Here is an 8,589-nt window from a genome sequence, read left to right as displayed (position 1 = left end):
TTTGCTCTTGGCATCTGCAGGCAAATGGTTGGATTTCAAGAGCATCAAAGTATCGGAGTTCAGTTTGGAAGGTTAGCGACAAACGGCCAGGTGATACTCTAATTAGGATGGGATCTATCACCTATGATATATATTTAGGGTGTTGCTCAGCTGTTTTATTTCTCAGGTTATAATGCCAGTGACTCAGATTCTAATGAGGAGAAGATTAACATCAAATCATCAGTAGAAGGACCTGGTTCATAAGGTGAGTTATTCTTCTGTTCTGTTTGGTAAATTTTTAAACTCAGATTCTAGATGATTGATGCTCTATCAAGTTAAAAGGCAAAAGAAATAAGTAGCCATGGATCACTATTATTTTATTTTTGCATCTCAAATAATTTATAGTGCAATATATCGGATATTTGAAAGGTCCTGTAAAATTGAATGGCCAAAGTGATTTACTGCTAATCTTGAACTATCTTTCACATATCTAGTTCTTTTGATTCCTGTTAATTTCATTTTTATTAATTCATTGATCATGACTCATGACAAGGAACACAAATTTGTCTTTCTGTTCTAATCTTGGTCAAGTGAAATTTCCTGCACGATGTTAAATATACCACAAAATTAAATAGTCTAGTGCAAGAAAGATATTCTTTTAGAATTTTAGGCCTTCATTTTTAAGTTGTTTTGTCATGTGCCTTAGTCTAGATTGAGATGACAGCATACAACGATGATTGCTCTCCTAGAGATGCTCAATCCCGAAGTTTAAGAATGAATTAGAGGTTTATTTCTCGAATGTAAAATTTATATTGTCAATATTTAGTTCAATAATCTTTGTGATTTTGGGTTGTAAAACTCTCTGCAAATTGGTTTGGGTACATGATTTAAAATCTTACTCCTGGAGTGGAACTAGATAGTTTGGTATTGTTTTGATAGTGGGTGTTAAGAGGAAAAGAAGAGGGAGGAGCTTAGCTTAAGGCATTGCCCTGAAGAAGCCTTTTGACTTTCAAGAGTTCGTTCAACATTGACATTTATACGGAACTAAAGTTTTGCCCTTGCGTAGTGAAGAGGCTTCAGTCACCTGGAGTAGTCATGAGTAGGACAGTCACAAAGCTGTGGAGTTAAGCAACAAACTGTATATATAACTTTTCCTTTTCTTGTTTTTCATACTCGTTTTTTCAATTTCTCTGGAATTGTATATCTCAGCTACCTTTAAGAAGATTGAGAAAATGTCTGATCTGATTAACTTACAGCATTTAGTTATTCTATAAATAATTTGGATTTTTTGCTTTTCTAGTCTGACACCATTTGCTATTGTTTGTATAATAATTGCTAGTTATTCTAATTGTGAATTTATCATTTTGGATGAAGTCTCATCTTGGTGTTGTTTCTCTGAAATTTAAAAAGAAACAAGCTAGATCATCGCAGAAGTTAACTACCAAACTCCACAGTTCTTTGGAAGACCCCAACACAAATGATTTGGAGGATGATCTACCTGTAGATAATGCTTCAAAGCAATTGGTGCTTCATAATGAGACTTCTGTTGGTGCAGTAAGCATCCGACGATCGAACCTCAGTTTTGATAATGACAAAGGGATTCAAAGTTAAGACTCCTTGTTATCTAACGTGGTTAAATAACGTTTCAGGAAAGTCCTAACTGCGGTTAGGCAAGAGAAAATCCTAGGGGGTGGTAACCCTAGGTGAAGGAAAATCCTAAGGGGGGGTAACCTTAGGTCCTAGGGGGTGGTAACCCTAGGTGAAGGAAAATCCTAAGGGGCGGCAACCTTAGGTCCTAGGGGGCGGTAACCCTAGGTGGAGGAAAACCCTAAGGGGCGGCAACCTTAGGTCCTAGGGGGCGGTAACCCTAGGTGGAGAAAAACCCTAGGGGGCGGTAACCCTAGGTCTTAGGGGGTGGTAACCCTACGCGGAAAGTCCAGTCGGTCTGGAGGACCGGACTGGCAACAGGAAAATCTCCTGAGTGGAGTAGGTGAGGACGCGTTCCCCGTAGAGGGAACAATAGGCGTCGGGTCGACCTAGGGTTTCCGGTTGGAAACCTGAAGTCAGACCCGGACAGTTCGAATGCTGTCAAAACCTTTATTATCATTCATTATGTTTCTGTGCTAACTTTGTTTTGCAGGGTATGTGTTTGGGACTAACACATTTTGCAGGAACAAAGGAGCAAGTTACAACTCGGATGAACAGTGTCCGAGGCGCCTCCATGGAGCTTGGAGGCGCCTCGGGTGCGAAACCTAAGGTTGGCTAGATGAAAGGTTGAAGGGTTGGCTGAAGGCGCCTTGAACTGGATGAAGTTCGACCAAGTCTGTGCTGATCTCCGCGGGTGACTCGGCCTGTTTAAGGCGCCTTGAAGGGCTTCAAGGCGCCTTAAACACCCTTTATAAGGGGTCTCGAGCAGCAGCACCAGAACAACGAATTCCAAGTCTTCTCTCTTCAACGTGCTGCTCCGAAAGACGCCCGGAAGTGCTGCAACAAGTCTCCGACGACCCGAAGCTTCAATATTCTACTGTTGTCGTCGGTATAACTAGTTTTTCCAGTTACTTGTACTTCATCTTGTAATCATTTTATCGAGCTTATAGTTGTTGCCCACCGGAAGCGATCAAGGATCGCGGGCCTTCGAGTAGGAGTCGATCAAGGCTCCGAACGAAGTAAAAATCCTCCTGTCTCTGTGTGTTTGTTTTGTTTTATTCCGCTGCTTAATTACTCCGATAATTCTTACGTTTCCGATAATCGAAAAACGATTTAGCCACGAGTGCTATTCACCCCCCCCTCTAGCACGTCTCGATCCAACAACTTCTAGTACACATTGGATACAAGTGAGAAGTAGTAAAGGTATGTATAATTAGATATAACATATATTTTAATGTGTATGTTTATCATTATTAATTTGTCTCTAATTAACATTGGCTCCTCGACAACAAGATGTCAAACAATGTGGTTATTATGTGATGCGATTTATGAGACAAATTGTTGAAGAAGTTGAAATTATCGAGAGAGATTCACTACGATCTATAGTAAAGTTTTCTTGCTTATGTCTCAAATTATTTGAAATAAACTATTTAAAATTTGCAAAGTCAATATTGATTTTTTTTTTTCCATTAATGTTCACAGTTTACAGAAGCGGAGTATTCTCGAGAAGAAATTGATGAGGTGCGATTAGAGTTGGCAGAATGTATATAAGATCATATTTATGAGTAGGTACGTTCAAGTTTATGTAAGTTCATTACCTTGTTTTAGTTAAAGTTTATGTAAGTTCATTACCTTCTTGATGGCCCAAAAACATCAGATGAGTTTAGGAATATGAATTTGGGTTTGTCGTACCTTTTCAGGTCAAACAAAATATGACTGACAGAACTCATCAACTTCTAGATGCTCGATCAAAGGGCAGGTAATATCCAAGAGTCGACTTCAATATATTGTAGAAAATACCATGTCTACTGGTTCAAAAATGATTTTTTGCTACCTTCATGTTGACATGTTGAATTTTTAAATCGTTTCTTTGCACTCTAGAATCAAAGCCATATTTTATATGTATAGTTTAGTACACCGGAAAACTACATTTGCTACTAAAAAATTTCAAGTCAAATTGTGTTTGATAAAGCTACAAGTTCTGCAAACCAAAGAAATCAGAACATATGCTGATTTCGACTTTAGTTCATATGTAAGAACTCAAATGAAATATATGCTGTTCTTTTTGCACTGCATCTCTAATTATGTATTCAGGTCTCACAATGGTTTCCCTAGCATCTCCAATTATGCTATTCTTTTTGCTATATTTCCATGGCAGAAACAAAGTAGCACATGTATTTTTCGTTTGCTCTATTCCCCGTTATTTTATGCTTAATTCTTTTTCTCTTAAAAATTATTGTATGGTGTGAACTGTGACCTTTATTTTTAGCTATTACCACCGAAAATTTCTTTTGCATAATACTGATGGTATTGTTTTCTGTGATAGATACACAGTGGTAGGTGTTTTGTCCCAGTCTCAAGCCGTCAATCCATTTTGATCAATATATCTAGTAGAAGTAAGCATGCAGATCGTTGTCTTCGAGGCTGGCTAGCTATTTTGTGCTTTTTTTATTTTAAATTTGAATGTCACTAACTACTTTGAAACAGAAATATTTAGTCTTTGTGTATAGTTGAATTCTCCTGTAAATACTAATACTTTGTAGTTGAATTCTATTGTTTGGTACGAGTTTGAAATTATTAACTGAGCTAATTAATGCTATTTTATATGTCAAATTCGAATCTGGACATGGTAAAAGAAAATTAATAGTTTTGTAAATATAAAAAAATGATTTTGTAAATAGATTTTTTTTTAAATTTTTTTTAAAAAAGACAACGCTTTTAAAGCGTTGCACAAGTGTTGTCTTTGCCAAAAACAACAACGCTTCTAAAGCGTTGCAATAATGATGTTTTTGCAAAAAATACACAACGCTTATAGAGCGTTGCAAAAGCGTTGTCTTTGCTACAAACGACAACGTTTTTAAAGCGTTGTCTTTGAGCAGACTTTTAACAACAGTGCTTTTAACAACGCTTTTTCAGCCACATAGACAACGCTTTTAAAGCATTGTCTATTAGCTTTTTTCTTGTAGTGGAAGATCGTACCGGTTCCACTGTACAAAAATTTTGTACAAGTGTCGAACCTTTCCTAAATAACCTATTGTGTTATTTAGAAGTTAAATTAGAAATCACAAACGGAACTTAACATTATTTATTCCAAATTTAACTTATCTGTTCTTAATGGTTTAGACTTGGATCGCAAGCGGAACTTAACACTATTGATCTAAATCCACCTACGTTATAAATTCAATTAAATATTAATTTCCAAAATTGGCTTCCAGGTTAAACATGGCGAGGCACAAGGCCTTCTTGGATATAGGAGTAACCACCACTTTCTAGACAAAGCCTTTTAAGGAAAGCTAATATTTAATTTCCTTATATAACTCTAGGTTTAACCAAAAAGAACAATCGAATCACAAATTCGAAAAATAAAGAAAAACACAAACATGAATTACTAATTCGAAAAACTAGATCTAATGCCTCTTCTGTTTGGAATTCTAACAAAGAAAAATAACTAGAATGATGCGGAAGAAAATTACTAGTTATACCTTTTCTTTGCAAGCTAATGACCTCAAGATCTTCTGCCGTATTTCTCGCCTCGCCTTGGACGTCGTGTGGGCGACGATCCTCCAAGATGAACACCACCCAAAACTCCTCCTCCTTCTCAAACTTTCGGCCACCACCACCACAAAAGAAAAGAGAGCAAAGGGAGAAGAGAGGGAGAGAGGGCCGACCACCAAGAGAGTCTCCACCAAGAGAATAAGAGTTGTGTTCTCATGAGGCCTCCTCACCCCTTCTTTTATATTACTTGCCCAAGGCAAATAAGGGAAGAATTTTTATAAAAATAAAATCTTCCTCTTGTTTTTCCTTTTTCCTTTTTACTTTTCCTTTTCTTTCCTCTTGATTAAATCAATCACTAAATCATGGATTGATTGGATGATGATTTGGCCGGCCCCTTGCTTGGCCACCAAGCAAGGGTGGCCAACCACTTATAGGAAGGAATAATAATAATTTTTTTATAAAATTTTACAAGAAGAAATCCTTTTATAAAATTTTACAAGCTCTCTTTCCTAAAGTGGATGTTAAAAAGTAAAATTTTAAAAATTAAAACCATGTTTTAAAATTTAAAACTTCTCTTCAAAAATTTCCTTTTTTAACATGAATAGAAAATTTTAATTTTAAAACTGCTCTTCCTATTTTCTAAAACCATGAGGATGGTTAAAAAATGAAAGTTTTAAAACTTTTAAAACTCTCTATTAAACCATGTGGCCTAATTCAAATAAGGAAAGTTTTTAAAATTAAAATCTCTCTTTTAAAACTTATAGTTTTCTACACAGAGAAGATTTTAAAAATTCAAAACACCCCTCCTATTTGAATTTATTATGGTTGGCCCCTACTTGCTTGGTCACCAAGCAAGAGGTGTTGGTTAGTCCTAGCAAAATGTACCGGTTTCACTGTATAAAAATTTTTGTACAAGTGTCAAACCTTTCCTTAAATAACCTATTGTGTTCTTTAGAAATTAAATTAGGAATCACAGACGGAACTTAACATCATTGATTCCAAATTTAACTTATTTGTTCATAATGGTTTAGATTTGAATCGCAAGCGGAACTTAACACTATTGATTCGAATCCACCTATGTTATTAATTTCATTAAATATTAATTTTCAAAATTGGCTTCCAGGACTGCATGGTGAGGCACATGGCATTCTTGGATATGGGAGCAACCACCACCACCTAGACAAAGCCTTTTAAGGAAAGCTAATATTTAGTTTCCTTAAATAACTCTAGGTTAACCAAAAAGAACAATCGAATCACAAATTCGAAAAAGAAGAAAACACAAACTCGAAAAATAAATTCGATAAACTAGATCTAATTGCCTCTTGTATTTAGAATTCTTACAAAGAAAATAACTAGTATGATGCAAAAGAAAATTACTAGTTATACCTTCTCTTTGTAAGCTAATGACCTCAAGATCTTCTGCCGTATTCCTCGCCTCGCCTTGGACGTCGTGTGGGTGACGATCATCCAAGATGAACACCACCCAAAAGCTTCTTCCTCTTCTTCTAAAATCTGGCCACTGTTGGATCGAGAAGCGCTAGAGGGGGGGGAGGTGAATAACGCTCGTGGCTATTTCGTTTGATTTAAAACAGAGTCAAAAATACGCAGTGGAATTAAGTAAGAAAAACAAAACAAACACAGAGGGACACAGTCGTTTACTTGGTTCAGAGCCTGCGGCGACTCCTACTCCAAGGCCCGCGGTCGTTGACCGCTTTCGGTGGGCAACAACTATAAGCTCAAAAAATTATTACATGATTATTACAATTAGAACTATAAAAGAAAACAATACCGACAGTAAGAATATCAAAATCTGGAGTTCCGGGTCGTCGGTATGTCATCACAACACTTCGGGATGAACTCGTTAGCAGTTGAACGCAGAAGGATCGCTTGTTAATTCTTGTTCTAAGCTGCTACTCGAAGTCCCCTTTTAAATAGTGCTGGAGGCGCCTCCAAGCCTGTCCTAGGTGCCTCCAGGACGCCGAGTCGCACGCGTGGATAAGCTCTGATCTAGTCGTGCCTTATCCCACTGAAGGCGCCTCCAAGCTGCTCCAAGGCACCTCCAACGCCTAGTCCAAGGCGCCTCCAGTGACCTTCGAGGCGCCTCCAGTGTCTCTGGACAGCTGGCTTCGGCTAGCACCCGAGGCGCCTCCAAGCCCCATGGAGGCGCCTCGGACACTGTTCATCCGAGGTCTAAGTTGCTCCTTTGCTCCTGCAAAATGTGTTAGTCCCAAACACAAACCCTGTAAAATAAAGTTAGCACAGAGAAAAAAATGATAGATATACTAGACAATCATTGGACTGTCCTGGTCTGACTTCGAATTTCCAACCGGAAACCCTAGGTCGACCCGACGCCTACAATTCCCTATACGGGGAACGCGTCCTCACCTACTCCACTCAGGAGATTTACCTGTTGCTAGTGCGATCCTCTAGATCAACTGGGCTTTTGCTCAACGTTCGAAACTTCCAGACTTTCTACTGGACTTCCGCTTCCCGGCTAGTCCAGTCTTTCACCTGGTTCGCGACACCAGGACTTTCCACCTAGGGTTTCCCCCCTAGGACTTTTGCCTGAAGCTCTCAACCCGCCAAGACTTTCCGTATAGGGTTACCACCCCCTATGACCTAGGGTTACCACCCCCTAGGGTTTTCTACCTGCCTAACCGCAGCTAGGACTTTACAGAAACACTCAATTAAGTATATTAGATAACAAAATAGCTTAACTTTGAATTCCTTTTCCATTATCAAAACAATGGTCGATCGTTGGATGCTTCCCGCACCAACAATCTCCCCCTTTTTGATTATGGCAACTGAAATTTAAAGCTAAGTAAAATCGATGCATAAAGTTTAAGTAAGCAAGCTTAATAAATTTTGAATGTCATGTCAAGCTAAAACTTAAACTTTGTTAGGCTCCCCCTTAATAAAGGCTTTCTTTATAAAATTAAACTTTCTTTTGAATTTCCCTACTCTTCCCCTTTGCCATTCATCAAAAAATAAGCACGTTTGAAAAAAAATCTTAACTTTTTATGAAAAAGGTAAGAGAAAAAAATCTTAACTTTCCTAGAAATCAAATTCTCTAAGTAAAATATCTTAACTTACCTGTAAAAAATCTCTAAGTAAAACTTTATCAATTAATTTTGCTAGAGAAAGATTTTTCTTTTGTAGCATAGCAAAAGCAGTTTTAGTTTTAAACATCTTAGTTAAAATTTTGAAACCTTAGGCTTTTAAGGAGGAAAATATATTTTGGTAACAGTTAGCTTTTTATGATTAATATATTTAGCTAAGTGAAATCAAGGTCTAAAGAGCAATTTTTTCTTTTCAATTGAGTTTAAAAGGCTAATAAAAAGTTAACTTGAAATGTAGCTTTTAGCCAGTTTTGCAACCTAGTTGAATTCTTTGAAAGACATGTTTTTGAAAGTTGTAGCTAAATTTTTGAATCTGTTCGAAAATACTTAGCTAAATTTTCAAAATACT

The 8,589-nt window shown here is 37.3% G+C and overlaps 1 long non-coding RNA gene across 1 annotated transcript; it reads left to right on the top strand.

The window, feature by feature from the left end:
- The first annotated feature begins 3,156 nt into the window (after window positions 1–3,156).
- Window positions 3,157–3,993, top strand: LOC121990067. Its single transcript, XR_006114431.1, has 3 exons — window positions 3,157–3,195; window positions 3,327–3,385; window positions 3,953–3,993. It is a non-coding gene; the product is annotated as an uncharacterized LOC121990067 (long non-coding RNA).
- The last annotated feature ends 4,596 nt before the right edge of the window (window positions 3,994–8,589 follow it).

This window comes from Zingiber officinale, chromosome 6B (genome assembly GCF_018446385.1).
Source record: "Zingiber officinale cultivar Zhangliang chromosome 6B, Zo_v1.1, whole genome shotgun sequence".
Classification (NCBI taxonomy): domain Eukaryota; kingdom Viridiplantae; phylum Streptophyta; class Magnoliopsida; order Zingiberales; family Zingiberaceae; genus Zingiber; species Zingiber officinale.
This window is presented reverse-complemented; position numbering and strand designations above follow the sequence as displayed.